The sequence below is a fragment of the Microtus oregoni genome, unplaced genomic scaffold (genome assembly GCF_018167655.1).
Source record: "Microtus oregoni isolate MIOR12 unplaced genomic scaffold, Mior012 000006F_ref0000085, whole genome shotgun sequence".
Lineage (NCBI taxonomy): Eukaryota > Metazoa > Chordata > Mammalia > Rodentia > Cricetidae > Microtus > Microtus oregoni.
Window position 1 is genome coordinate 38875534 of NW_024543065.1, and position 25525 is coordinate 38901058.

The 25525-nt window shown below is 39.2% G+C and overlaps 1 long non-coding RNA gene and 1 pseudogene across 1 annotated transcript; both read left to right on the top strand.

The window, feature by feature from the left end:
- The first annotated feature begins 639 nt into the window (after positions 1-639).
- Positions 640-3121, top strand: LOC121449264. The gene is made up of 4 exons (XR_005974514.1): positions 640-873; positions 1941-2089; positions 2868-2950; positions 3035-3121. It is a non-coding gene; the product is annotated as an uncharacterized LOC121449264 (long non-coding RNA).
- A 2237-nt stretch (positions 3122-5358) lies between these two features.
- LOC121449251 lies at positions 5359-23755 on the top strand (annotated as a pseudogene).
- The last annotated feature ends 1770 nt before the right edge of the window (positions 23756-25525 follow it).

The following is a 25525-nucleotide window of genomic DNA, read 5'->3' on the forward strand; positions in this document are numbered from 1 at the left end:
AAATGTCTATAATTAGTTCTCTCTCTCTCTCTCTCTCTCTCTCTCTCTTTCACACACACACACACACACACACACACACACACACACACACACATTCCTACCTCTCTGCTATTCTAGTCGACATTTCCAACGAATTGTTCATCTCCATTTATTTTTCTTGGGGCACACTGAGATTAACCACGGCCATATGTGAGTCTGTGGGTTTGAACCTATGTGTTGGCGCCTGGAGGATTTAGCAGAGGTCTACACCAAAGACAGTGAGTGATTCTTTTCCTCCAATCCATCCATGGCCAACATTTGACACAGTAAAGAGTGGGCCCTATGAGCCTTTCCTTTTCCTAGACTAATTGTGGTCTAGTGTGAGGTCAGACACCGGGATGCAGCCTCCTCCTAGATCCAGTTCTGGTCATGGCTGGCAGCAAGCATGTGGGGAGACTGTGGAGGGAGGATCCTGGGCAGCCTGACAGCTGGAGCTGTGGAAAACAGCCTGAGGTGTACGAGGACTGACCAGTCAAGACTGGGCGGGACACCCACACGGAAAAGGGCAGTTGCGAGGATGTGTCCCATTGGTTGGACGCAGGGGAATTCTGGAGGTTGGGAGGGGCTGGAGTAGTGACGTAAACGGAAGCTGGGGCATAATATGAGCCCGGCGAAGTTGGAAAGCAGTGTCAGCAGTACCAAAAGCCCATTCCCTGTCATTCCTCCGTGACCTGCAGCGTGGGAAATCGTATGGTTCATATCTGGATACGGAGGATACGGCACGGTGACGTGGAAACACGAAAACTCCCTGGACTGTAGTCGCGGCGGGGCGGCCTGGGAAAGTCTGCATCGCAGTGGCGGGAACCGCAGCCCTGAGGCCCTGGAACCTCCCAGGTCAGAGGAGCTGCGGGGCTGGGACACAGCAGGGATAGGACCAGAGATGCAATCATTTTCTCTGCTGTTGATAAGAAAACCGGCTCTGAGATTCTGCTGTGAATGTCTTCTTCCCTTGGTGTATTTTAGATCATATAGAATAAACTTGCAATTTTTCAATTGGTCTTCTGATTGCAAAATATTCTTGTAAAAATAATCTAATGGAGTATTTGAATTTATCTGTTGAGATTTGCAAGCACGGTTCTCTTTGATATGGTGGAAACCACAAAGCTGTTGAAGTTTACCATCATGCATACAAACCCGTGTTAGATCATTTCCCTATTTAAGAAAGTACTGGCACTCTTACCTGAAGACTTGGAGTCCCTGAGAGTTTTACATAACAGTCATTAAAGGAACGCCTGCAAATTTCATTGAGTCTGAAAGTATATATATTTCTTTTGCAAGTTCCACAGTATCCTTGTAAACATTAATTTGTAAAAGTAAGCTTTTGTCTACCATTAATTTTTCATCTGAGACATATGCACACTGGGATGTAAATACAGTATTCTGAAAAGTGTCTGCCTGGTCTTGTGGCTCAGGCTTTTAATCCCAACACTAAGTAGGCAGAGGCAGGTGGATCGCAGTCAGTTGGAGGCTGGCAAGGGGTACATAGCGACTTCAAGGGCAGCCAGCACTACATAGGAAAAACCTGTGTCCGGGGAAAACAGAAAAGGGAAAAGAAATATAAATACATTATATTATAGAATAATATTAGAAAGCATCCTTTGAATAATTCTGACAACCCATCTATATCAGGAAAATGTCTGCTCAAGAGTCTTGTCTCTTTGGTTCCGAGTAAAGCACTCTGTTCATGGACAAATGACCAAACTGTTTTTTTGGTCCTTGTGTTTGATGTGTTGAGACCTGAACTCACAGTATTGCTCTGTCTATCCTAAACTTATCATGTAGACCAGACTGAACTGGAAAACAGAGTTCCACCCACCTGTTTTTCCCAAATGCTAGGATTAAATATTTGCACTAACAGGGAAATTCAGACTGTTGTTTTTTCTTTTGTGGTCTGTTGACAGCCAGTGGTGTGACTGTGGACTTCTCCCAGGAGGAGTGCACCAGGACGGACTGGATGTTGCAGAATTGCAGCAGTATGGTTTCTGTAGCTGAGAATATTTTGTTTGCAGCCTTCCTTGCTCCTCCTCAGGATTTCTTGACAAATTAATCTGTAAGTGTGTGAGCTTTGTGTGAATGAGTCTCACATCCCACAGAAAAACATGAAATCCTCAGAGGATAAAAGACAATTTTCATGAAATGTTCTTGGTGTGGGATTATCCTCTGTATGCTAATTTTTATTACCATTGGTTAATAAAGATGCTGCTTCAGCCTATGGCAAGGCAGAATAAAGCCAGGCAGAAAATCCAAGCTGAAATATAGAGAGAAAGAGTAGGCAGAGTCAGAAAGATGCCATGTAGCTGCCAAAGGAGACAGATGCCAAAGCCAGAACCTTACTGGTAAGCCACAGCCTCATGGCGATACACAAGTTAATGGAAATGGGTTAATTTAAGATGTAAGAGTTAGTTAATAAGAAGCCCAAGCAGTGCTGTAATTAATAAAGTTTCTGTGTGGTTATTTGGGTCTGGGTGGCCAGGAAATGAACAAGCAGCCTCTGCTTACATGTTCCCTCTTCTTCCTGTATGTCCTTTTGTCAGGTGTAAGGTTTCATCGTTATTGGTTCATGATCAATTCAGGACCTCACTAGTTCATAATGTTTTCTTCCCAATCACTCAGTTCCGTTTCTTAAGTTTTTACTGAGTTGTGATTATAAGTGGGATTCAAGAGATTCTAACTAAATGTGCTTTCCAAATATTTTCAGTATTCTGACACTGCAGAACAATTGGGGAATCACTTGTGTAATCCTGTATTTAGTTTTCTCTTCATCTACTGGGCACAGTACTGTGTGATAAATACAAATACTTCCTGAACAATCTCTTTCTCATATGCAGGGCTCACTGATCACCCAGACCTGCTCACCTGTGCAGCAGAACAAAAGGCCTGGAAGGAGAGGAGACAGCAGCTAAGGATGCAGGTACAGTGGAGGGATTAGTGAAGGATATCAAGTGAATGTAGAAGTGGAACAGGATATCAATTTTGCCACTTCCTGTTTTACTAGAAATAATTTTGGACACTTCCACTGAGAAAATCTCTTCAGTTGTTGTAATGTTGGCATGAGAAGACTTTCTACAGAAGAATTGATAATGGAGTCAAATAAATTTTTATTTGACTATGTTTGTGAATGATGCTGTCTTTATTCACTCATCTCTGATTGTGTTTTTATAACATTAAATCATTCGCGTTTCTCTGATTTTAATACCTTATAAAATGATGAAAATTAAACCTCTCGGTTTATTTATTGTTTTAAGAATTTTTGAGGTTTGGCATTATAGCACATTCTCTGCATTTCAGTGTTTTTTTTTTGTTTGTTTGTTTGTTTTTTTGTTTTTGGTTTTTTGAGACAGGGTTTCTCTGTGGCTTTGGAGCCTGTCCTGGCACTAGCTCTTGTAGACCAGGCTGGTCTCGAACTCACAGAGATCCGCCTGCCTCTGCCTCCCGAGTGCTGGGATTAAAGGCGTGCGCCACCACCGCCCGGCTTATTTCAGTGTTTTTGTATCCATTCCTGAAAATAATGCCAACAAAATTTTAAGAAGAATCAGGAAGTACATTTACAGCCTGCTAAACTCCTATCCATGCTGTCTCCTATTGTCTGTTAGCAATTAGGATAAATATTTAGAATGCAGTAAGGACTTAGGCTGATTTAGTAAAGTACTGATTGTAGTTTCTCTAAGATCCATGCCTCTACTATCCCTGGGGAAATTGGCCAGGTTTCCAGTACCAAGCATGATTTCCCTATTGTTGAAAGGCTCTTAATCCAATTAGAAGCTGTTGGTCACCACCAAGGTATGCGTGTCACTCATGCACACTTAGGGCTATCGTGCAGCGCAGATCATTGTTGTGGGTCATAGGAGTCACAGATGGGTAGGACATCTGGTTGGCTACCTCCTGTGCTAAGTTGCATGTTGCCTTCTGGTACCTTGAAAGCTTGTCCCCAGGCAGAAAACTTTAATGTCAGTTCTATCTCACGTCCTTTAGGATTTGTTTCTGAAGTCTGTGGCTTCTTCAACCCTAGGCACTAGGAGTCAACCATGGGCAAAAGCTATACTCGTTAACTTTCGGAAGTCTCTTTGACAAATGTGACCAACAACTTCAAAACAGGCTTCTTAGACCTGGTGTTGGCCTATGTTAGAAAATCTATGCCTCTTGTGAGGAGAATCATGAGCGCTGTTGGGAAATTTTCATTTATACTCTATGTATATGTATTTTAGGGTTTTATTTTTTTTTTTTGCTGGATGGATAATAGTCAAGGAATAGATGGTTTCCTTATGATGTTTTAGACATGCTTACTGTTTCCTGTCCCTACTCCATAATTAAATTTTCACCCTCTTTTCCCATTTCCCCCTTTATATTGTTTGTTCCCTGTTACTCTGTCTGTACTATTCCCCTACAATGGTCTCCTTTTACTTTCAGGTTTCTGCACTCACTCCAGGTTGTGGACTCACATCTGAAAATTTGGAGCTAGGAATATCCTATGAGAGAGAACATGCATTGTCTGTGTTTCTGGGTCTGTTACCTGCAAAGGTCATCATTTTAAATCTCTTCACAGCTGAATCATATTCCATAGTGTATATTACCATACTTTCACTATCCATTTGCCAGTGGAAGGACACTTATGTTGTTTACATTTTATAGTTATTGTGAGTAGAGCAGCTGTGAACATGGCTGAGCACATATTTGTGGAGTAGGATATCGAGTTCTTTGAGCATACACCAAGGAATGAAACTGGGTCATGTGCTGAATTTATTTATCTTGAGGGTTTGTTTAGTTAATTGAGGATTCTCTGTTTTGATTTTTCAGTGTGGTTTGTTTTTGTTGTTCATGGCACTTTTATTTACTACTGTAGTAACAGGGGCGGTGGGGCTGCGTTCCCAGCACCCCGGCTGCCTGCTCGGCTAGCTTATGCCCGAAATAACAACACAAAAACTGTATTCATTTAAGCACTGCTTGGCCCTTTAGCTCTAGCCCTTACTGGCTAATTCTGATATCCCGATCAACCCATTTCTAATAAACTGTAGCACCGGTCTTACCGGGAAGATTCTAGCCTATGTCCATCCTGGGTCGGATCGTGTGCGTCTGCCTGGGAGCTGGGAGCATGACATCTCTCTGAGGCATCTGCTCCCAAGAGGAGAGCTGTGGAGTCTGAGCTCACTTCCTCTTCCTCCCAGCATTCTGTTCTGTTTACTCCACCTACCTATGTTCTAACCAATAAAATGGGCCAAGGCAGTTCCTTTATTAGCCAATGACCTTCCTCCATCATACTACAGCTTTGTTTTTATGCTATTGCAGGTTGGATTACTGGCAGGTAGTATTTTTCTTCCTTCTTTTTGAGTAGTGGTGTGCTGTCTTGCTCATTGATTTTTTTCCAGTTCTTCTATATCTATTTATTCTTAACATGAAATTTTTATTTCCCCTTTTTTCATGGATAATTCTGCTGAATCGCCTATGTGTGTTTTGCCTCTAATTTATTATCTACAGTGCCCCTTTAATGAAATTAATTGTTGATTGGTGAGTGTCTTAAAATGCACTTATGTCTCCATCAACTTTAAGAGAGTAGTTTTCTTTGTGCAGCAAGATGCTTGGTGGTGATTTTTTTTCAAGCTTCAAATTTCAAATGCTCTCCTGTCCTTCGGATCACTGACCTGACATCTGGTAGAATTCTGTTGCTTTTACAGTTTCATATGTTTTGACATTGTTCTTTAGCAGCTTTTAGTATTAATATTATCTCTTCCTTTTTGACTCCTTGACTTGAAAGGGAAGCAAGCCCTCTATTCATTGTTTCTGAAAGAGAAACTCAAGGAAGAGGAACAATAAGAATGGCTGATTCTCCAGTAAACATGTCACAGGTTAGTGGTCCTTTCTATTCTTTATCTAACATTCTTATACTTTGGTACATTGAAAGCTTTTAATTTTCTGCTCCTGATAATTTTTTTTAAGTTTTATTATGAACAATTCTGTAAAGAGACAAATAGCAAAAATCATACACTTAAACAGACCCAAAGATTATACAACTCAGTGTTCTTTTATATAGTTACAGTCATCAGAGGGAACAGAAGCTCTAGAGCCTCACGTGAGATTTTATATTTTCATAATCCAATATAGTTTTTATTTACTTATCCACCACCAAATGCCCCCAAAACCTTTGATAGAATTATAATTCTTCACTACATTGTGCTGGAGGGCCTAGCAGACCCATATGGGATTATATGTGTGTTATGTATATGGAATGATTCCTATTCCTGATTACTTTTTGTAACTGAATAAATAAAGTCAAACCTGTATCATCTGCCATAATTCAGCAGTTTCCCATGTGCTATCCAACTCTTTCTATGTATTGCAGATCAGTAACTATGTTAAGAGATTCCTTAAAATCCATTAATATTATGAGAATATTATATAATTCTGACTTTTGGACAGAATCACAAGGGTTTTGAGCCAATTTACTTAAATTTTCTGATTTATAGCATGCCTTTCCTAATTTATTTGCATAAGTATAGAATGTAGGGGCTCCAAATATTGGGGTTCCCTGTACAATGGGAGGAAGAATCCTGTTAGTCCTCTGTATAAATTTTATTCTTTTGCTTTTGGGATATTTGTTGTTAATCTCTCCCTAAAATTACAGCAAACTCTTTCTCAAGGTTCATTTTCTGCCCATAATTTGTTTGTCAATTTCATCATTTGTAAATGGTTCTATAATTTCTGCTGGGTCTATTCCTGCTAATTGATGAAGTCTCAGTGTTCCTTTAAGAATTAATTCAGAGAACTTTTTCAAATAAGTTTTGAAATTTCTACCCTGTTTAGGTGGTAAAAAAGATCTATTCTAATATAATATTTTCCCTCTGCACTAATATCCCTATAGGAAAATTCTTAGAGGACAAAATAACCAAAACACAGTCATAGTTTGGATCCAAATGATCTACATCTGCATTCTATAATTTCTTTTCTACCAAAGCCAATTCTTTTTCAGCTCCATCTAGTAATTCTTTTCAACTATTTAAGCTCTTGTCACCTCTAAGGTTTTAAATAAACTACTCAGTTTATCATTTTTTTACCCCAATAGTGGATTATAGATAGGGAATGTCTCCTGGTAATAATCTTTGAAAGTTATTAAATCTGCAATCAGTCTTTCCTAATTTGCGCCTTTTGGGCTCTAATTTTTTGTAGACCTATTTTATATCCTAAATAATTAATAGAAGCTCTTCTTTCTATTTGTTCAGAAGCAATTTGTAATCCCCAACAAGGCAAATTTTTCTTTACTTATTCAAACATTCTTTCTATTTCATCTACATTTGAGATAGCTAGTAAAATATTGTCTATATAATGGTAAACTATACATTGAGGAAATTGCTTATGTATCATTTCCAATGACGACATACAAAATATTGGTAAAGGATGGGGCTATTTGACATTCTGTATGGAAGAATCTTTCATTGATATCTCTTACAAGGCTGAGAATTATTTTAAGTAAGTGCCATGAAGGCAAATTTTTATTTTTTATGTAAAGGTACAGTGAAGAAACAATCTTTTAAATCAGTAACTATAAGAGGCCATCTTTTAGGCAACAGAGAAGGCAAAGGAATTCCAGACTGTAGAGAGCCCTTTGACTGAATCACCTTATTAAGAACTCTTAGACCTGTTACCATTCTCCATTTTTCCAGATTTCTTTTTAATAACAAATACAGGAGAATTCCAATGGCTGATTGATTCTTCAATATGCTGAGCATTTAGCTGCTCCTATACCAGCTGTTCCAAGGCCTAAAGTTTCTCTGTTGTTAAAGGTCATTGCTTAACCCATACAGGTCTGTCTGTCAATGATTTTAAAGGTAGGACTGTTGGTACTGTTGAAAGATCAACAGCTGTTGTACCCTGTTCTTGTGTAATCTGAATCATTGGTGACTTTTCTTTATATTATCTTGTAATATCTTTCCTAGAAACTAACATTAATTTATGGTTTGTTTCTAAGATTGGGGGAATGTTAATCTGAGTAATCCATTGCTGTAAAAAATAATATCCCCATAAATTTGTTGCTATATTAGCCACACATGGCTTGAGTTTTCCTTTGTCTTTCTTGCCCTGTACATTTCGCTCATCTTGTGTTCTGTTTTACCTGAGATAATGTTCCAATACCTAAAAGATGAACATTTACCACCTGAAGAGGCCAATTTAGATGTCCATATTCTGGTGCAATTATTGTCACATCTGCACCTGTGCCTACAAGACCATCAGTGACAATGCCATTTATTCATTTATGTTCATTTATAGAAACTTGCCAAAAATATTTGCTTCATGGTTTTTCCCGAGTTTTTTGATCTCTTTGCTATAACTTTTCTATCATCCAGAGCAGTATGATTTTGTTGGGGGAGGTTGCTTTTTCATTCCTGGCTTCTCATACTCAAAATAATCACCCAGAAACTGTATTGATCAAACAAATCACTGCTTTGCCTATTAGCTCTAGCTTCTTATTGGCTTGCTCTTACATCTTAAATTAAACCATTTCTATTAATCTGTGTATTGCTATATGGCTGTGGCTTACTGGCAAGGTTCTGACACATCTGTCTGCTGAGGGCAGTTAAATGACTTCTGACTTTGTCCTTTTTCTCTGTCTCTCTCTTTCTTTTTTTTTTATTTATTTTTTTTATTTTTTAAATTTATTTAATTATTAAGGATTTCTGCCTCGTCCCCACAACCGCTTCCCATTTCCCTCCCCCTCCCCCGATCAAGTCCCCCCCCCTCATCTGCTCGAAGAGCAATCAGGGTTCCCTGACCTGTGGGAAGCCCAAGGACTGCCCACCTCTATCCAGGTCTCGTAAGGTGAGCATTCAAACTGCCTAGGCTCCCACAAAGCCAGTACGTGCAGTAGGATCAAAAACCCACTGCAATTGTTCTTGAATTCTCAGTATTCCTCATTGTCCGCTATGTTCAGCTAGTCCGGATTTATCCCATGCTTTTTCAGACCTAGGCCAGCTGGCCTTGGTGAGATCCCAATAGAACATCCCCATTGTCTTAGTGTGTGGGTGCACCCCTCGTGGTCCTGAGTTCCTTGCTCGTGCTCCGTCTCCTTCTGCTCCTGATTTGGACCTTGAGATTTCTGTGCGGTGCTCCAATGTGGGTCTCTGTCTCTGTCTCCTTTCATCGCCTGAAGAAGGTTAATATTCAGGAGGATGCCTATATGATTTTATTTGGATTCACCTGCTTATTTAGCTTCTCTAGGATCGTGAATTATAGGCTCAATGTCCTTTATTTATGGCTAGACACCAAAAATGAGTGAGTACATCCTATGTTCCTCTTCTTTGGTCTGACTTACCTCACTCAGGATAGTGTTTTCTATTTCCATCCATTTGTATGCAAAATTCAAGAAGTCCTTGTTTTTTACTGCTGAGTAATACTCTAATATGTATATATTCCATACTTTCTTCATCCATTCTTCCATTGAAGGGCATCTAGGTAGTTTCCAGGTTCTGGCTATTACAAACAATACTGCTATGAACATAGTTGAGCATATACTTTTGTTGTATGATAGGGCCTCTCTTGGTTATGTTCCCAAGAGTGGTATTGCTGGGTCCAGGGGTAGGTTGATCCCGAATTTCCTGAGAAACCGGCACACTGCTTTCCAGAGTGGTTGCACAAGTTTGCATTCCCACCAGCAATGGGTGAGTGTACCCCTTTCTCCACAACCTCTCCAGCAAAGGCTGGTGTTTTTTATTTTAGCCATTCTGACAGGTGTAAGGTGGTATCTTAAAGTTGTCTTGATTTGCATTTCCCTGATCGCTAAGGAAGTTGAGCATGACCTTAAGTGTCTTTTGGCCATTTGAAGTTCTTCTGTTGAGAATTCTCTGTTCAGATCAGTGCCCCATTTTATAATTGGGTTGATTAGCCTTTTACGGTCTAGTTTCTTGAGTTCTTTTTATATTTTGGAGATCAAACCTTTGTCAGTTGCAGGGTTGGTGAAGATCTTCTCCCAGTCAGTGGGTTGTCTTTTTGTCTTAGTGACAGTGTCCTTTGCTTTACAGAAGCTTCTCAGCCTCAGGAAGTCCCATTTATTCAATGATGCCCTTAGTGTCTGTGCTGCTGGGGTTATACATAGGAAGTGGTCTCCTGTGCCCATGTGCTGTAGAGTACTTCCCACTTTCTCTTCTATCAGGTTCAGTGTGTTCGGACTGATATTGAGGTCTTTAATCCATTAGGATTTGAGTTTTGTGCATGGTGATAGATATGGATCTATTTTCATTCTTCTACAGATTGACATCCAGTTTTGCCAGCACCATTTGTTGAAGATGTTCTCTTTTTTCCATTGTATACTTTTAACTCCTTTATTGAAGATCAGGTGTTCATAGGTTTGTGGGTTAATGTCAGGGTCTTCTATTCGATTCCATTGGTCGACTTCTCTGTTTTTATGCCAATACCAAGCTGTTTTCAATACTGTAGCTCTGTAATAGAGTTTGAAGTCAGGGATGGTAATGCCTCCAGACAATCCTTTATTGTATAAGATTGTTTTGGCTATCCTGGGTTTTTTGTTTTTCCATATAAAGTTGATTATTGTCTTCTCCAGATCTGTGAAGAATTTTGATGGGATTTTGATGGGGATTGCATTGAATCTATAGATTGCTTTTGGTAGAATTGCCATTTTTACTATGTTGATCCTCCCAATCCAAGAGCAAGGGAGGTCTTTCCATTTTCTGGTGTCTTCTTCAATTTCTTTCTTCAAAGACTTATAGTTCTTGTCAAGTAGATCTTTCACTTCCTTGGTCAGGGTTACCCCAAGGTATTTTATGCTATTTGTGGCTATTGTGAAAGGTGATGCTTCTCTGATTTCCCTCTCTGCTTCCTTATCCTTGGTGTATAGGAAGGCAACTGATTTTTTGGAGTTGATCTTGTATCCTGCCACGTTACTAAAGGAGTTCTTTGGTAGAATTTTTGGGGTCGCTTATGTACACTATCATATCATCTGCAAATAACGAAAGCTTAACTTCTTCCTTTCCAATACGAATCCCCTTGATCTCCTTATGTTGTCTTATTGCTATTGCTAGAATTTCAAGCACTATATTGAAGAGGTATGGCGAGAGTGGACATCCTTGTCGTGTTCCTGATTTTAGTGGGATGGCTTTGAGTTTTTCTCCGTTTAATTTAATGTTAGCTGTTGGCTTGCTGTAAACCTCTTTTATTATATTTAGGTAGGACCCTTGTATCCCTATTCTCTCCAAGACCTTTATCATAAAGGGGTGTTGAATTTTGTCGAATGCTTTTTCAGCATCTAGTGAAATGATCATATGGTTTTTTTCTTTCAGTTTATTTATGTGGTGGATTACATTGATAGATTTGCGTATGTTGAACCAGCCCTGCATCTCTGGGATGAAGCCTACTTGATCATAATGGATAATTTTTCTTATGTGTTCTTGGATTCGGTTTGCCAGTATTTTATTGAAAATTTTTGCGTCGAGGTTCAAGAGTGAGATCGGTCTGTAATTCTCTTTCTTGGTTGGGTCTTTTTGTGGTTTTGGTATCAGGGTAACTGTAGCTTCATAAAAGGAATTTGGCAATGACTCTTCTGATTCTATATTGTGAAATACATTAAGGAGTATAGGTATTAGTTCTTCTTGGAAGTTCTGGTAGAATTCTGCATTGAAACCATCTGGTCCTGGGCTTTTTTTCAAAGGGAGATTTTTGATAACCATTTCTAATTCTTTGCGAGAAACCGGTCTATTTAGATCATTCACCTGGTCTTGGTTTAGCTTTGGTATATGATACTTATTTAAAAAAAATGTCCATTTCTTTTGTATTTTCCAGTTTTGTGGCATACAGGCTTTTGTAGTAAGATCTAATGATTCTCTCAATTTCCTCTGTGTCTGTGGTTATGTCCCCCTTTTCATTTCTGATCTTATTTATTTGCGTGTTCTCTCTCTGTCGTTTAATTAGTTTGGATAGGGGTTTGTCGATCTTGTTGATTTTCTCCAAGAACCAGCTTTTTGTTTCATTGATTCTTTGGACTGTTTTCTGGGTTTCTATTTTGTTGATTTCAGCCCTCAGTTTTATTATTTCCAGTCTTCTACTTCTCCTGGGCGCGTCTGCTTCTTTTTTTTCTAGAGCTTTCAGGTGTGTTTTTAAGTCCCCAATGTATGCATTCTCCGTTTTCTTTAAGTGGGCACTTAGTGCTATGAACTTTCCTCTTAGCACTGCTTTCATTGTGTCCCATAGCTTTGAGTATGTTGTCCCTTTATTTTCATTAAATTCAAGGAAGACTTTAATTTCTTTCTTGATTTCTTCCTTGACCCAGGTGTGGTTCAGTACTTGACTGATCAGTTTCCATGAGTTTGTCGGTTTTTTGGGGGCAGCGTGGTTGTTGCCTTCTAACTTTAATCCGTGATGATCTGATAAGACACAGGTGGACACTGATATTTTTTTGTATCTGTGGAAGTTTCCTTTGTTTCCAAGTATGTGGTCAATTTTTGAGAAGGTTCCATGAGCTGCAGAGAAGAAGGTATATTCTTTCCTATTTGGGTGGAATGTTCTATAGATGTCTGTTAAGTCCATTTGCTTCATTACCTCCAATAATTCTCTTAATTCTCTATTAGGTTTCTGTCTGATTGACCTGTCCCTTGGAGAGAGAGGTGTGTTGAAGTCTCCTACTACTAGTGTGTGTGGTTTGATGTCTGCCTTGAGTTCTAGTAATATTTCTTTTACATAAGTAGGTGCTTTTATATTGGGGGCCTATATATTCAGGATTGAGACGTCCTCCTGATGAATTGTTCCTGTTTTGAGTATAAAGTGACCGTCTCGGTCTCTTCTGATTGATTTTAGTTTGAAGTCAGTTTTGTTAGAAATTAGTATGGCCACACCTGCTTTTTTCTTAGGACCATTTGCTTGAAACACCTTTTCCCAACCCTTTACTCTGAGTAGGTGCCTGTCTTTGTGGTTGAGATGTGTTTCTTGCAAACAGCAGAATGTTGGATCCTGTTTTCGTATCCAGTCTTTTAGCCTGTGCCTTTTTATAGGTGAATTGAGCCCATTAATATTAAGTGATATTAATGACCAGTGGTTGTTTACTCCGGTTATTCTTATTGCTTTTGGTAGTAGAGATTGTGTGTCTCCCTTCTTTGAGATGTGTTCGTGAAGGGTCATTAGATGCCTGGGTTATTGTAGGCAGTGTTGGCAGTGTTGGATTCCTTGGGTTGCGATTTTCCTTCTATTACTTTCTGTAGGGCTGGATTTGTGGCTACGTATTGTTTAAATTTGTTCTTATCCTGGAATGTCTTGTTTTCTCCATTGATAATGAACGATAGCTTGGCTGGGTATAGTAGTTTGGATTTGCATCCATGGTCTCTTAGCTTCTGCAGAACCTCTATCCAGGACCTTCTGGCTTTCATAGTTTCCATCGAGAAGTCAGGTGTAAGTCTGATCGGTTTACCTTTATAAGTTACTTGCCCTTTTTCTTTTGCAGCTCTTAATATTCTTTCTTTAACCTGTATATTTTGTGTTTTGATTATTATATGGCGAGGAGATGTTTTTCTTTGATCCAGTCTGTTTGTTGTTCTGTATGCTTCTTGAATATTTAAATGAATATCTTTCTTTAAGTTGGGAAAGTTTTCTTCCATAATTTTGTTGAAAATATTTTCTGGGCCTTTGAGCTGTGACTCTTCTCCTTCTTCTATTCCTATTATTCTTAGGTTTGGTTTTTTTATTGTGTCCCATAGTGCCTGAATGTTTTGTGTTGAGAATTTGTTGGCTTTGCTGTTTTTTTTGATCTGTTCGTTTATTTTCTCTATGGTGTCCTCAGCATCTGAGAGTCTTTCTTCTAGCTCTTGTATTCTATTGATTATGCTTATTTCTGTAGACTCTGCTCGTTGGCCTAGATTTTCCATATCCAGCTGGTCCTCAGTTTGTATTTTCTTCTTTGCCTTCATTTCAGTTTTCAATTCTTGAACTGTTTCCATTACCTGTTTGATGGTTTTTTCTTGGTTTCCCAGGGTATCATGTACGTATTTACTCATTTCTTCAAACTTTTTGTTATACTTCTCATCCATTTCTATAAGGGCATTTTTTACATGTTGTTTAAGGGACTCTATTATCTTCATAAAGTCGATTTTTTCCACTTCTTCTGTGTTAGGTTGTTCAAATACTTCTGTTGTAAGATCATTGGGTTCTGATGTTTTCATGTTGTTTTTCGGATTATTGGGTGAATTCTTGCCTTGGCGCCTGCCCATCTCCTCCTATTGATCCTATCCAATGGGTCCTTTAAAAACCGGATCAGGGCCGGGCGATGGTGGCACATGCCTTTAATCCCAGCACTCGGGAGGCAGAGGCAGGCGGATCTCTGTGAGTTCGAGACCAGCCTGGTCTACAGAGCTAGTTCCAGGAAGGGCTCCAAAGCCACAGAGAAACCCTGTCTCGAAAAACAAAAAAAAAAAAAAAACCGGATCAGGTTTCCCTGCTGGCCAAGGGCTCCGCTTACAAAATGCCCTCACTCTCTTTCATGGTTCCTGCTGCAGGCCAAGAACCCTCTCACCCCTCCGAAGGATCTTCAGGACAGGACCAGGCTCCCCTTGTGCCAGTGACCTGGCCAACCAAAGGCCTACCTCTTTGATTCAATTGTAGTAGGGCGATCTGCTCTCCTTATTGCACGCCTGTCCCCGCTGCTTGGGTCTGCCGCTGCGCCGGTCCCCGAAAGCCTCTTCCTGTATGCGGTGTTGCTCCGCCGCGTCTGGCCGCTGCCTCTCTCTCTCTTTCTGTCTGTCTTCCAGCCTGGCTATATTCTGTTAAGTCATTGGCTGAAAGCAGCTTCTTTATTAACCAATAAAAGCAACACATATACAGAAGGACTTTCCACACCATATTTCTTACAATAGGCATTAGGTTCTTTAATTGCTCTGGGAAGTAGTTTCCTCTATGATGACAAGAAATGATGGAACCATATTTGATGCGGGCCTGCAAGAGGCCATTCAATGTGTTTCCTTATGACAGAGGAAGGGTTACCTTGACTGTCCCTTGTTGATCTACATAATCCATAAGGGAGAGGAGTTCTATTTGTATTATGCTTTGAAAAGATATCATTTCTTTTTTATTTAACTTTTTTTTTATTGAGAAAAGAAAAAAAAATTTCCTCCTCCTCCCAGCCTCCCATTTCCCTCCCCCTCCTCCCACCCCTCTCCCCCTCCCCCCACTCTTCTCCCCCTCCCTTTCCAGTCCACAGAGCAGTCAGGGTTCCCTGCCCTGTGGTAAGTCCTAGGTCCTCCCCCCTCCGTCCATTTCTAGGAAGGTGAACATCCAAACTGGCTAGGCTCCCACAAAGCCAGCACATTACGTAGGTTCAAAACCCCATGCCATTGTCCTTGGGTTCTCATCAGCCCTCATTGTTCGCCATGCTCAGAGAGTCCAGTTTTATCCCATGCTTTTTCAGTCACAGTTCAGCTGGCCTTGGTGAGCTCCCAATAGATCAGCTCCACTGTCTCAGTGGGTGGGTGCTCCCCTCGTGGTCCCGACTTCTTTGCTCATGTTCTCCCTCCTTCTGCTCCTCATTGGGACCTTGGGAGCTCAGTCCAGTGCTCCAGTGTGGGTCTCTGTCTCTATCTCCATCCATCATCAGATGAAGGTTCTATGATGATATGCAAGATATTCGTCAGTATTGCTCTAGGATAGGGTCATTTCAGGTTCCCTATCCTCAGCTGCCCAAGGAACTAACTGGGGACCTTGGCTTGGGCATCTGGGAGCCACTCTAGGTTCAAGTCTCTTGCCAACCCTAAGGTGGCTCCCTTAACTAAGAATTGTGCTTCCGTGCTCCCCTATCCAACCTTCCTTTATCCCAATCCTCCTTTTTCCCCAAGTTCCCCCCATTCTCCCCTTCTCCCTTTTCTCTCCCCATCTCCCCTTACCCCCATCCCACCCCACCCCCAAGATCTCAATTTTCTCCCCGGCAATTTTGTCTACTTCCCATAGCCAAGAGGACAACTATATGCTTTTCCTTTGGTTCACCTTCTTACTTAGCTTCTTTGGGATCACCAATTGTAAACTCCGTGACCCTTGTTTATGGCTAGAAACCAATTATGAGTGAGTACATCCCATGTTCATCTTTTTGGGTCTGGGTTACCTCACTCAGGATAGTGTTTTCTATTTCCATCCATTTCCAGCCCCGAAAAGATATCATTTCTTAGAACATCCTGTTTATAATCCCTTTTTAGGTGACTTTGTTTACTGCATTTGAAACACTGACATTTAGATTTTCCTTTAAACCTCTGGAAATCACCTCTCCTATCCAAGCATCATCATGGTCAAGAGATTTAGTTTGATTATATCTCATTTCCCTTCCTCCAAGGGTGCTGATCTTTTCTTTAATAGCTTAATTACCCTTTTGCATTGTGCATTAACATTTTCAATAGCCAGAAATTCAATTATTATTTGTCTGAATTTGGTATCATTCTATTTACTGCTGAAGTCAGTATTTGTAATAAATATGTGAAGGTTTCCTTTGAGCTTTGTAAATGACTGCATTTTCTTTCCTACCTCTCCAATTCTGTCCCAAGCATTCAAAGCTGCTCTATGGCATGAAGCCAAGGTGTGGTCATCATATAGAGATTGCCTTTTATTTGGCATCATCTCCCTCTCTAAGAGTTTGGTCTTGGGAGATTTCTATACCTCTAGCTCTACTTTATTTTTCAAAGGACTTAGCATCATCTTTCTACCAGGTGTTCCATTGTAAGCAAGGACCAGGCTCCATGACTGCTGTAAACAAATTTCTCCAATATTTTGTTTTGTTTTGTTAATTTTGTTTTTCAAGACAGGGTTTCTCTGTAGCTTTGGAGCCTGTCCTAGAACTAGTTCTATAGACCAGGCTGGTCTCGATCTCATAGAGAACCATCTGCCTCTGCCTTCTGAGTGCTGGGATTAAAGGTATGCACCACCACTGTCCAGCTAAATTTCTCCATATTGAGGGGTAATTCTATTATAAGTTGAACACAAGTATAACATCTGCTTCATAAAAGGTGAATGCATGCCATATGAGACCATTGCTTCCTTGAATTTCATTAAATCTAACATTTCCCCCAAGAGTCTATTTAGCTCTTATACAGCTTTAGGGGTATCTATCATTTGGCAGTTGTTCATGTAAGGTTACAGGGTAAATTAAAATTGACTGTTTGAAAACCTTAGGCTGTTCCTCTCTAAACTTAAAATGCAATGCCAAGATTGTTTTCCCTTTAAAGTCCTCTGTCTGGGACTGAATAGCTCTATGATCTGTTTTAATAAGTTTTTCTAACATTTGTATCTTAGCATTCAGATTAACCAACATTTTTAGTGATAAAGCAAAAATGATAAAGCTGATGTTTATAACTGACATTACATAAACCCCATCTAAGTTAGTTATCCTCTCATTTAGTTGTCCCATTCTCAAACCATCCAGCATATTTTCAGAGACTAACTCCCTCCATTGTAATAATGTTTCCCATCTGGTGACAATGCTGGTGAAATGTGAGGTGTAGGACATCTGAGCAGAGAACACAGGTAGTAAACAACCAGGCTGAGGACCACTAAACTGCTAGTATGTAGCTGTGAGCTGAGAGATTGGTAGCTCGAGGAAGCTTACAACCCACAATGAAGAGGGAGCTGATTGTCTAAAAAATGCACAAGGGATTGTACAGAAGAACCATGTGTAGCCAGAGCTGCCCGAAGGCAGAGCCGTCAGGTCTATGGCAGGTAAGCCTGTGGCCTTTCGAGTGCAGGCATTTCTGGAGTTTGGGTGGCAGCAGGAGACTGTTGTAAAGAGACTGCAACAGGAAAATTCCATGCTCACTAAGAAGCTTGGGGTAAAAAAGAAGAGACAACCTTCCCAGAGGGCTGATGGCTCAAGCGGGATTTTTGTGAATTCATGCTCTGAAGTTGGGTTCCAATTGTTGCAGGGGTTCTAAATGGTGTTAATAATGAAAACCTGGAGAACATATCAGGGTAAATGCTTAAAGATTAGTGAGACAAAGGAGCAAGCCCTAGTCAAATCTTACCTTGCTAACTCCTCAGCTAAAAAAGGGTCTGAGTTCCTGTCTACTCACACCTTATATTCCTCTCTCTGCCAAGCTACTTCACTGACTGTCTGTACAGAGCTCTAGGCCTCTATAATTATCTAATGGCTAGCTCCACCCTCTGATCTTGAGGCAAGCTTTATTTGTTAGAGCACAAACAGAACATTACCACAATTGGCCATTTGAGTTTTCTCCATTTGAAAAGTATCTATTTACTTCATTTGCCCATTTGTTGATTGGCAGTTTTATTTCCTCATTATTTAATTAATTTAATTTTTGATAGATTCTTGCTATGGGCATTATCAAAAGTGTCACTGGTGTAGATTCTCTTAACTATACCATAAACATATTTTGATGTGTTTTTGGACTTCTCTCAATTTTTATTACTCTTTGGGAGTGAAGTGAAATACACTTCTAAACCTCCTAAATTGTCTCTGTTGGATTATGCATATTTTAGGGAAATTTTGGATTATATCAAATATTGATTATGTAGATTTTTCTATCTGTTCATACTGGCTCAAATATTCTCATAAAATTAGTTCCATAGGACACTTACACATTACTGTTAAAATTGACAGATGTAATGCTGTTCCAATCCTTCCTACTGTGGAAAAAAACAAAACTCTATGTGTATAAATCAGTCAAATATTCTGCCTTCCATACCTACACTTTTACTATTCAATGTGTGGCATTATGCCTAGAGTTTTGTTGTCTGAAGTTTTCTGACCTGCCCAGTTCCTGCAATCGTTAAGTCCCAAAGAAATCACACAGAGGTCTACATTAGTTATAAACTGACTGGCCTAGTATCTCAGGCTTCTTATTAACTCTTATAACTTATATTAGCCCATTATTCTTATCTATGTTAGCCGCATGGCTCAGTACCTTTTTCAGCGAGGCAGTCACATCTTGCTTCTTCTGTGGCTGGTCAGGACTGCAGAGAAATGGGCTTCCTTCTTCCCAGAATTTTCCTGTTCTTGTCGACCCATGTCTACTTCCTGTTTAGTTGTCCCACCGATACTTCCTGTCTGGCTACTGGCCAATCAGCATTAAATATAATTGACAGAATATAGACATTTGTCCCACCCAATTGAGCCTGTTAGAATAGAGTCATGTGAGGCCCAAGTATACACAGGATTGATTGTTGTTGGTATTTTACCATGATCTCCAAGTACAGCACTTAAGGCACATTACCTCCTCATGAATTTTATTTCTGAGGCATGTCTGCTGTGATCATGTGCAACATAAGCACAACAACCATAACAAATAGAAAACCATGTCCATGCCTTAAATATGTGTCTTGTTTCCTGTATACTGCTTATAAGACTATTTTATCATCCTGTTTTCACAGTGTTAGAACATTCATGATAGAATGTGACTGTATTGGAAATCATCATTTTTGAGTAATTATCTTCACTTACCTACATTCCATCTCCTTATAACCTGGAAAGCACTTCCAGGTAGCACATGTGTTGAAATACGGGCGGAAGGCTGCGTCCCCAGCACCCGGCCGCCCCCACGGCTAGCTTTACCCGAAATAATTACACGGAAGCTGTATTCTTTTAAACACCGCTTGGCCCATTTCTATCTAGCCTCTTCTAGGCTAGCTCTCGCACCTGGACTAGCCCATTTCTAATAATCTGCTGTAGCCCACCAGCTGGCTTACCAGGAATGATCTTAACCTCCGTCTGTCTGGAGTGGGAGAATCATGGCGACTCACTGACTCAGCTTCTTTCTCCCAGCCTTCTGTTCTGTTTACTCCTCCCACCTATGTTTTAACCTATGAGGACCAAGCAGTTTCTTTATTGCTTACCCAATGAAATCAACAGATTGATATATGACACTCCCACATCACACATGGTCAAATCATACTTTTTTGTTTCAGAGTCTGTTGACATTCGGGGATGTAGCTGTGGACTTTCCCCAGGAGGAGTGGGAGTACCTGGACTCTGCCCAGAGAGCTTTGTATATTGATGTAATGTTGGAAAATTATAACAACCTGGTCTCTGTGGGTAAGAACATTTTTCTTGTAGATTTGTAACCCATTTTTTGTTTGTTCTGGCTTCATAGAATGTAAAATCTGTTAAGCTGTCCTTGAAACACCAGGAGAAAGGCAAAGTTTAGTAGTGAGAAAGAACTTCATGCTATTTAAGTTTCTTTTTCCATTTTCCATTTCAGAGGTGTCATATACTCTTCATTTTGGTTCCAAGATTCATCTATAAGTGCAGGAGCACATAGTATTTCCACTCAAGTTTTCTTTTTAAAAAAAGATTTATTTATGTATTTATTTATTACTTATATAATGCCAGAAGAATGCATGAGATCTTATTATAGATGATTGTGAGCACCATGTGGTTGCTGAGAATTGAACTCAGGACCTCTGGAAGAACAGTTAGTGCTCTTAACCTTTGAGTCATTGCTTCATCCCATCCACTTATATCTTAACGTTCCATGTCCAATATTGCAGTTGACATGGTTTAGTTGTTAGAAAAAATTCATGATATACAAACTGGAAATATTTGGAAATATTAAAAATCCTGAAGATTTTGACAAGAAATATCAATTGAGAAATCTTGCTTAAATTCTTCTGCTTTGTATTTTCATGTACTGAGCATGTATTGTGTTAGACTTCTGTATTTAAAAGTTCCAGCATATGTCAGGGAGTACCTCAAAGAACATGTGGATATTGTATGCAAGGTAGGCCTAGTCACCTGCCCGGAGAGAATAAGATTTCCCTGGAATGTGGAGATGAGAGAGAGTAGCTACAACTAGTGTGGGCTAGTAATTGAGTAACAGAGCAGTGAAGATTTCAAGAGAAATAAAAAGCAAGAGCTGAGAATGTTTTGTGATATTCAATTCCTAAAAAGGTTCTTGACCATTTAACTTATTATACAGTCTTGGCCCCAGGATGCATCTTGTTTTCATTACTGTTAGAATATGTTGAATCTCATTATACCTGAGTTTTGATGATTAAATACTAGTATGAAATGTGATTTTATTTGACTATGTTGAAATCAGATTGAAATAACTTTACAAAATCCTAAGTCTAATGTTGAACCCAGGAAATAGGATTATTCTTTAATTGCCTTCCTTGTATTCATATCTTCATATTACATGCTTAATTTTCTTGTTTGTCAAGAATACACAGACATAATTTTGGAAAATAATCACAGGAGCTGGTTACAAAAGCAAAAGAAACAGCAGTTTGTGGAGCTCAGACAGTGTGGTGTAGATATAAGCAGTAGTTGTCCATGACAACCCTGCCTCAAACAACTAGAGTCTCTGATGTCTGCCAGAGTACTGCCTTTGCATCCACTACTTTAGAAGAATCTAAGGTGTTTTTCTAGAGAGAAAAAATAAATCCTGTACTGCTTTTGATTAAGACTATAAACTTGAAGGAATTGGGTGTTCTCAACAATACTCTTTATTGCCTATCACTTAGCAAGTATAAACACCATGAACCCTGGATTAAAACTCCTCTTTATCAATTTCTGAAAAGAAATATTTAAAGCTAGAAACATGTATTCTAAATATAATCACTCCATGAGCTCTACCCCAAAACTAATTAACGAACCTCAATTATTTTTTCCATCTCTTTCCCAGTTAGTTATTTCTAATAGAGATGAGATATCTGTTATATATCACTGATTTTGAAGGCTTTCATGCTATTTTTCTGAGAATCCATACAATTACAGTGGATGAAAAATGTTGAGTACTGGGAATTCTAGTCTAAATAGTTTCAGGTTGACATACTTTAAGAGAGAATTTAGGGGAACAATCATTTATCAAATGTCTAATCCTGGAACAAACCCTATTAATATGACTTGTGCTCATTTTCAGAGAACTATTGCAAATGTGATCCTGCTCGTCAACATATGAATACAGAAAAGAAGTCATGTCAGTCTAATGAGCTTAGCAAAGTCTTTCATGACCCCTTTACATGTGCACTTAAAAATTCAAGTGAATCTACACAAAACTCTAATAACTGCAGATGCAGTAATCGCAGAGATGCCTCTATTGACTCATCAAACCTAGATAGGCATGAAAGCATGGCCACTGGAGAAGAACCTCACAAATCTAGAGACTGTGAGAAATTTTTAAATTCTTGTTCCAGCATTACTCAAGATCAGAGACTCTACACTGCAAAGAAAGACAACAGGCAGGAAGAATATGATGATCATTTCAGCTCTGCATACAGTCTTTTGCAACAACCAATCTACATTGGAGAGACACCCCACCAATGTGCAAAATGCAAGAAATGTTTCAGTACTGCCTCATGCCTCACAGTACATGAGAGAATTCATACTGGAATTAAACCCTACAAGTGCAATGTTTGTGAAAAGTCCTTCACCCAGTGGTCAAGTCTTAAAACACATCAAAGACTCCATACTGGGGAGAAACCTTACAAATGTAAAGAATGTGGAAAGTCATTTCCTCAATTATCAGCATTTAATAGCCATCAGAAAAGGCATACAGGAGAGAAGCCTTACAAATGCAAGGAATGTGACAGATCCTTTGCCCACTATTCCAATTTCAGGAGACATCAGAAAATGCATACTGCTGGGAGACACTATAGTTGTCAAGAATGTGGCAAAGTCTTTCATCAGTTTTCACATTTGAAAAGCCATTACAGACTCCACACTGGAGAGAAGCTTTACAAATGCAATGACTGCGACAGAGCCTTTCCCCACTATTCATCACTGAGTAGGCACAGGAAAACTCATTCTCTAGAGTTTCACAAATGCAAAGACTGTGGTAAGTCCTTTTTTGAATTATCACACCTTAAGAGGCATTACAGAATCCATGCTGGTGAAAGGCCTTACAAATGTGAGGTGTGCGACAAGTCCTTTACTTTGAATTCAACTCTTAGAACACATCAGAAAATTCATACTGGGGAGAAACCTTACAAATGTATGGAATGTGACAAGTCTTTTACCAAACATTCAGATCTTAGAAGACATCAGAGTGTTCACACTGGAGAGAAACTTTACAGATGTAAGGAATGTGATAAGTCTTATACTAGCTGCTCATATCTTAGAGCACATCAAAAAATCCATACTGGAGAGAAACTTCACAAATGCAAAGACTGTGGCATATCCTATATCCATATTGCAAGTCTTAGAAGACATCAGAGAGTTCATACTGGAGAGAGACCTTACAGTTGTAAGGAATGTGACAAATCCTTTACCAGTTGCTCAAATCTTAGAAGACATCAGAGTGTTCACACTGGGGAGAAACCATACAAATGTATGGAATGTGAGAAATCCTTTACCCAGGACTCACATCTTAGAACACATCAGAGAGTTCATACTGGAGAGAGACCTTACAGTTGTCAGGAATGTGACAAGTCTTTTTCTCACTCTTCCGGTTTAAGGAGACATCAGAAAATCCATAATGGAGAGAAACCACGCAAATCCAAAGACTGATATATTCTTTAAACAGAATTTGAATCTTAGGAGACATTAGAAAATTCATACTGGAAATTCATACTGGAGAAAAACACACCATTGTAAATAATGTGACCTAACATTTTCTGGTATTTTTTCTTAAAAATCACAACAGAATAAAAATTAGAAACATGAAGATAAAAAAATTGTGAAAGACTTTTTTCTTATTTTTAGTCTTATACTATGGAAATTGGAAGTTTATTTTCTATAATGTACCTTTTTCATAATAATATCTTTCGTCTTCATAGAATATGTTCCACACGATCCCATTTCATTTGAATGTAGACAGTGTTAGTATAAAGTTAATATCAATCATTTTTTCATAATAAAATAATTCTTTAGCATGGCATGGTAGTATATACAGGTACATAATCGTAGCACTTGGAAGGTAGAAACAGGAGGATCAGAAGTTCAAGGCCAGCCTTAGCTATGTAGTAAGTTCTCAGCCAGCCTGAACTGTATGACATACTTTTTCAAGAAGATGATTTTTTGACAGTTTTATCTATCTGCCTGACTGCCTGCCAGTATCTGTCTGTCTGTCTGTATTGTGATTATATGCACCAAGAATTATTCTCTTACTTCCCTTCTTCTCCCCTTGAGTGGCATTTCTTTTCTTTTCTTTTCTTTTTTGACTTTTACTGATTCTTTTTTTATAATAAAAAATAAATATTTTTATTGTTTTTATTGAGCTTTATATTTTTCTCCACTCCCATCCCTACCTCTCCCTCTCATTCTACCATCTCCTGTGATCCCCATGCTCCCAATTTACTCAGGAGATCTTGTCTTTTTCTACTTCACATGTACATTAGATCCATGTATGTCTCTTTTAGGGTCCTCTTTGTTGTATAGTTTCTCTATGGTTGTGATATGTAGGCTGCTTTTTCTTTGCTGTATGTCTAAAAGCTACTTATGAGTGAATACATATTATATTTGTCTTTCTGGATCTTGGTTACCTCATTCAATATGAGGTTTTCTAGATCCATCCATTTGCTTGCAAATTTCAAGATGTCATTTTTTTCTGCGTATAGTGCTCCATTTTGTAAAGGTACCACATTTCCTTTATCCATTCTTTGGTCAAGGGGGGCATTTCAGTTGTTCCCAGTATCTGGCTATTACAAATAATGCTGCTATGAACATAGCTGAGCACATGTCCTTGTGGTATGATTGAGCATCCTTTGGCTCAGACCTGCTCCCTCTGAGGTCGCTTACTTTTACCCTGTGAATGTTTTTAATGAAGGTTTAAGTATTAAAAAATATCCTCGAGTTTATGTTAAAATAAAATTCTTCAAATGTAGCAGTGGGAAAAGCTTCTTTTTTTCTTTTAATGTGTATGAATGCTTTGCCTGAAAGTACATCTGTACTAAACATATGCCTGATGAAGACAGAGGACAGAGGAGTCATTAGAGCCCCTGAAGCTGGAGTTACAAATCATTGTGAACTGTTGTGCATGTGTTGGGAACTGAACACTTGTCCTCTGAAAGATTGACCACTGCTCTTACATACTAAGCCATGTCTTGAGCCCTGGTTAAAAAGTGTGTGTGTGTGTGTATACATTTATATTCAGTATCCAAAAATTCATAATAATGCCAGGCATGCTGGTATACTCCTTTATTCCCATCGCTCAGGATGCAGAGGCAAAAAGATCTCTGTGAGTAGGAGGATATCATCATCTACATACTAAGTTCCAGGACAGCCAGGAGTACATAAACTCTTTGTCAAAAACAAAAACAAAAATAGCGATGCCCATCAAAATCCCAGCAAAATTCTTCACAGACCTCAAAAGAACAGCAGTCAACTTCATATGGAAAAACAAAAAAAAATGCAGGATAGCTAAAACAATCTTGTACAATGAAGGAACTTCTGGAGGCATCACAGTCCCCAACTTCAAACTCTACTACAGAGCTACAATACTGAAAACAGCCTGGTATTGGCATAAAAACAGACAGGAGGACCAATGGAACTGAATTGAAGACCCGGATATCAATCAACACACCTATGAACATCTGATTGTTTTTTAAAGAAGCGGAAAATATAAAATGGAAAAAAAGA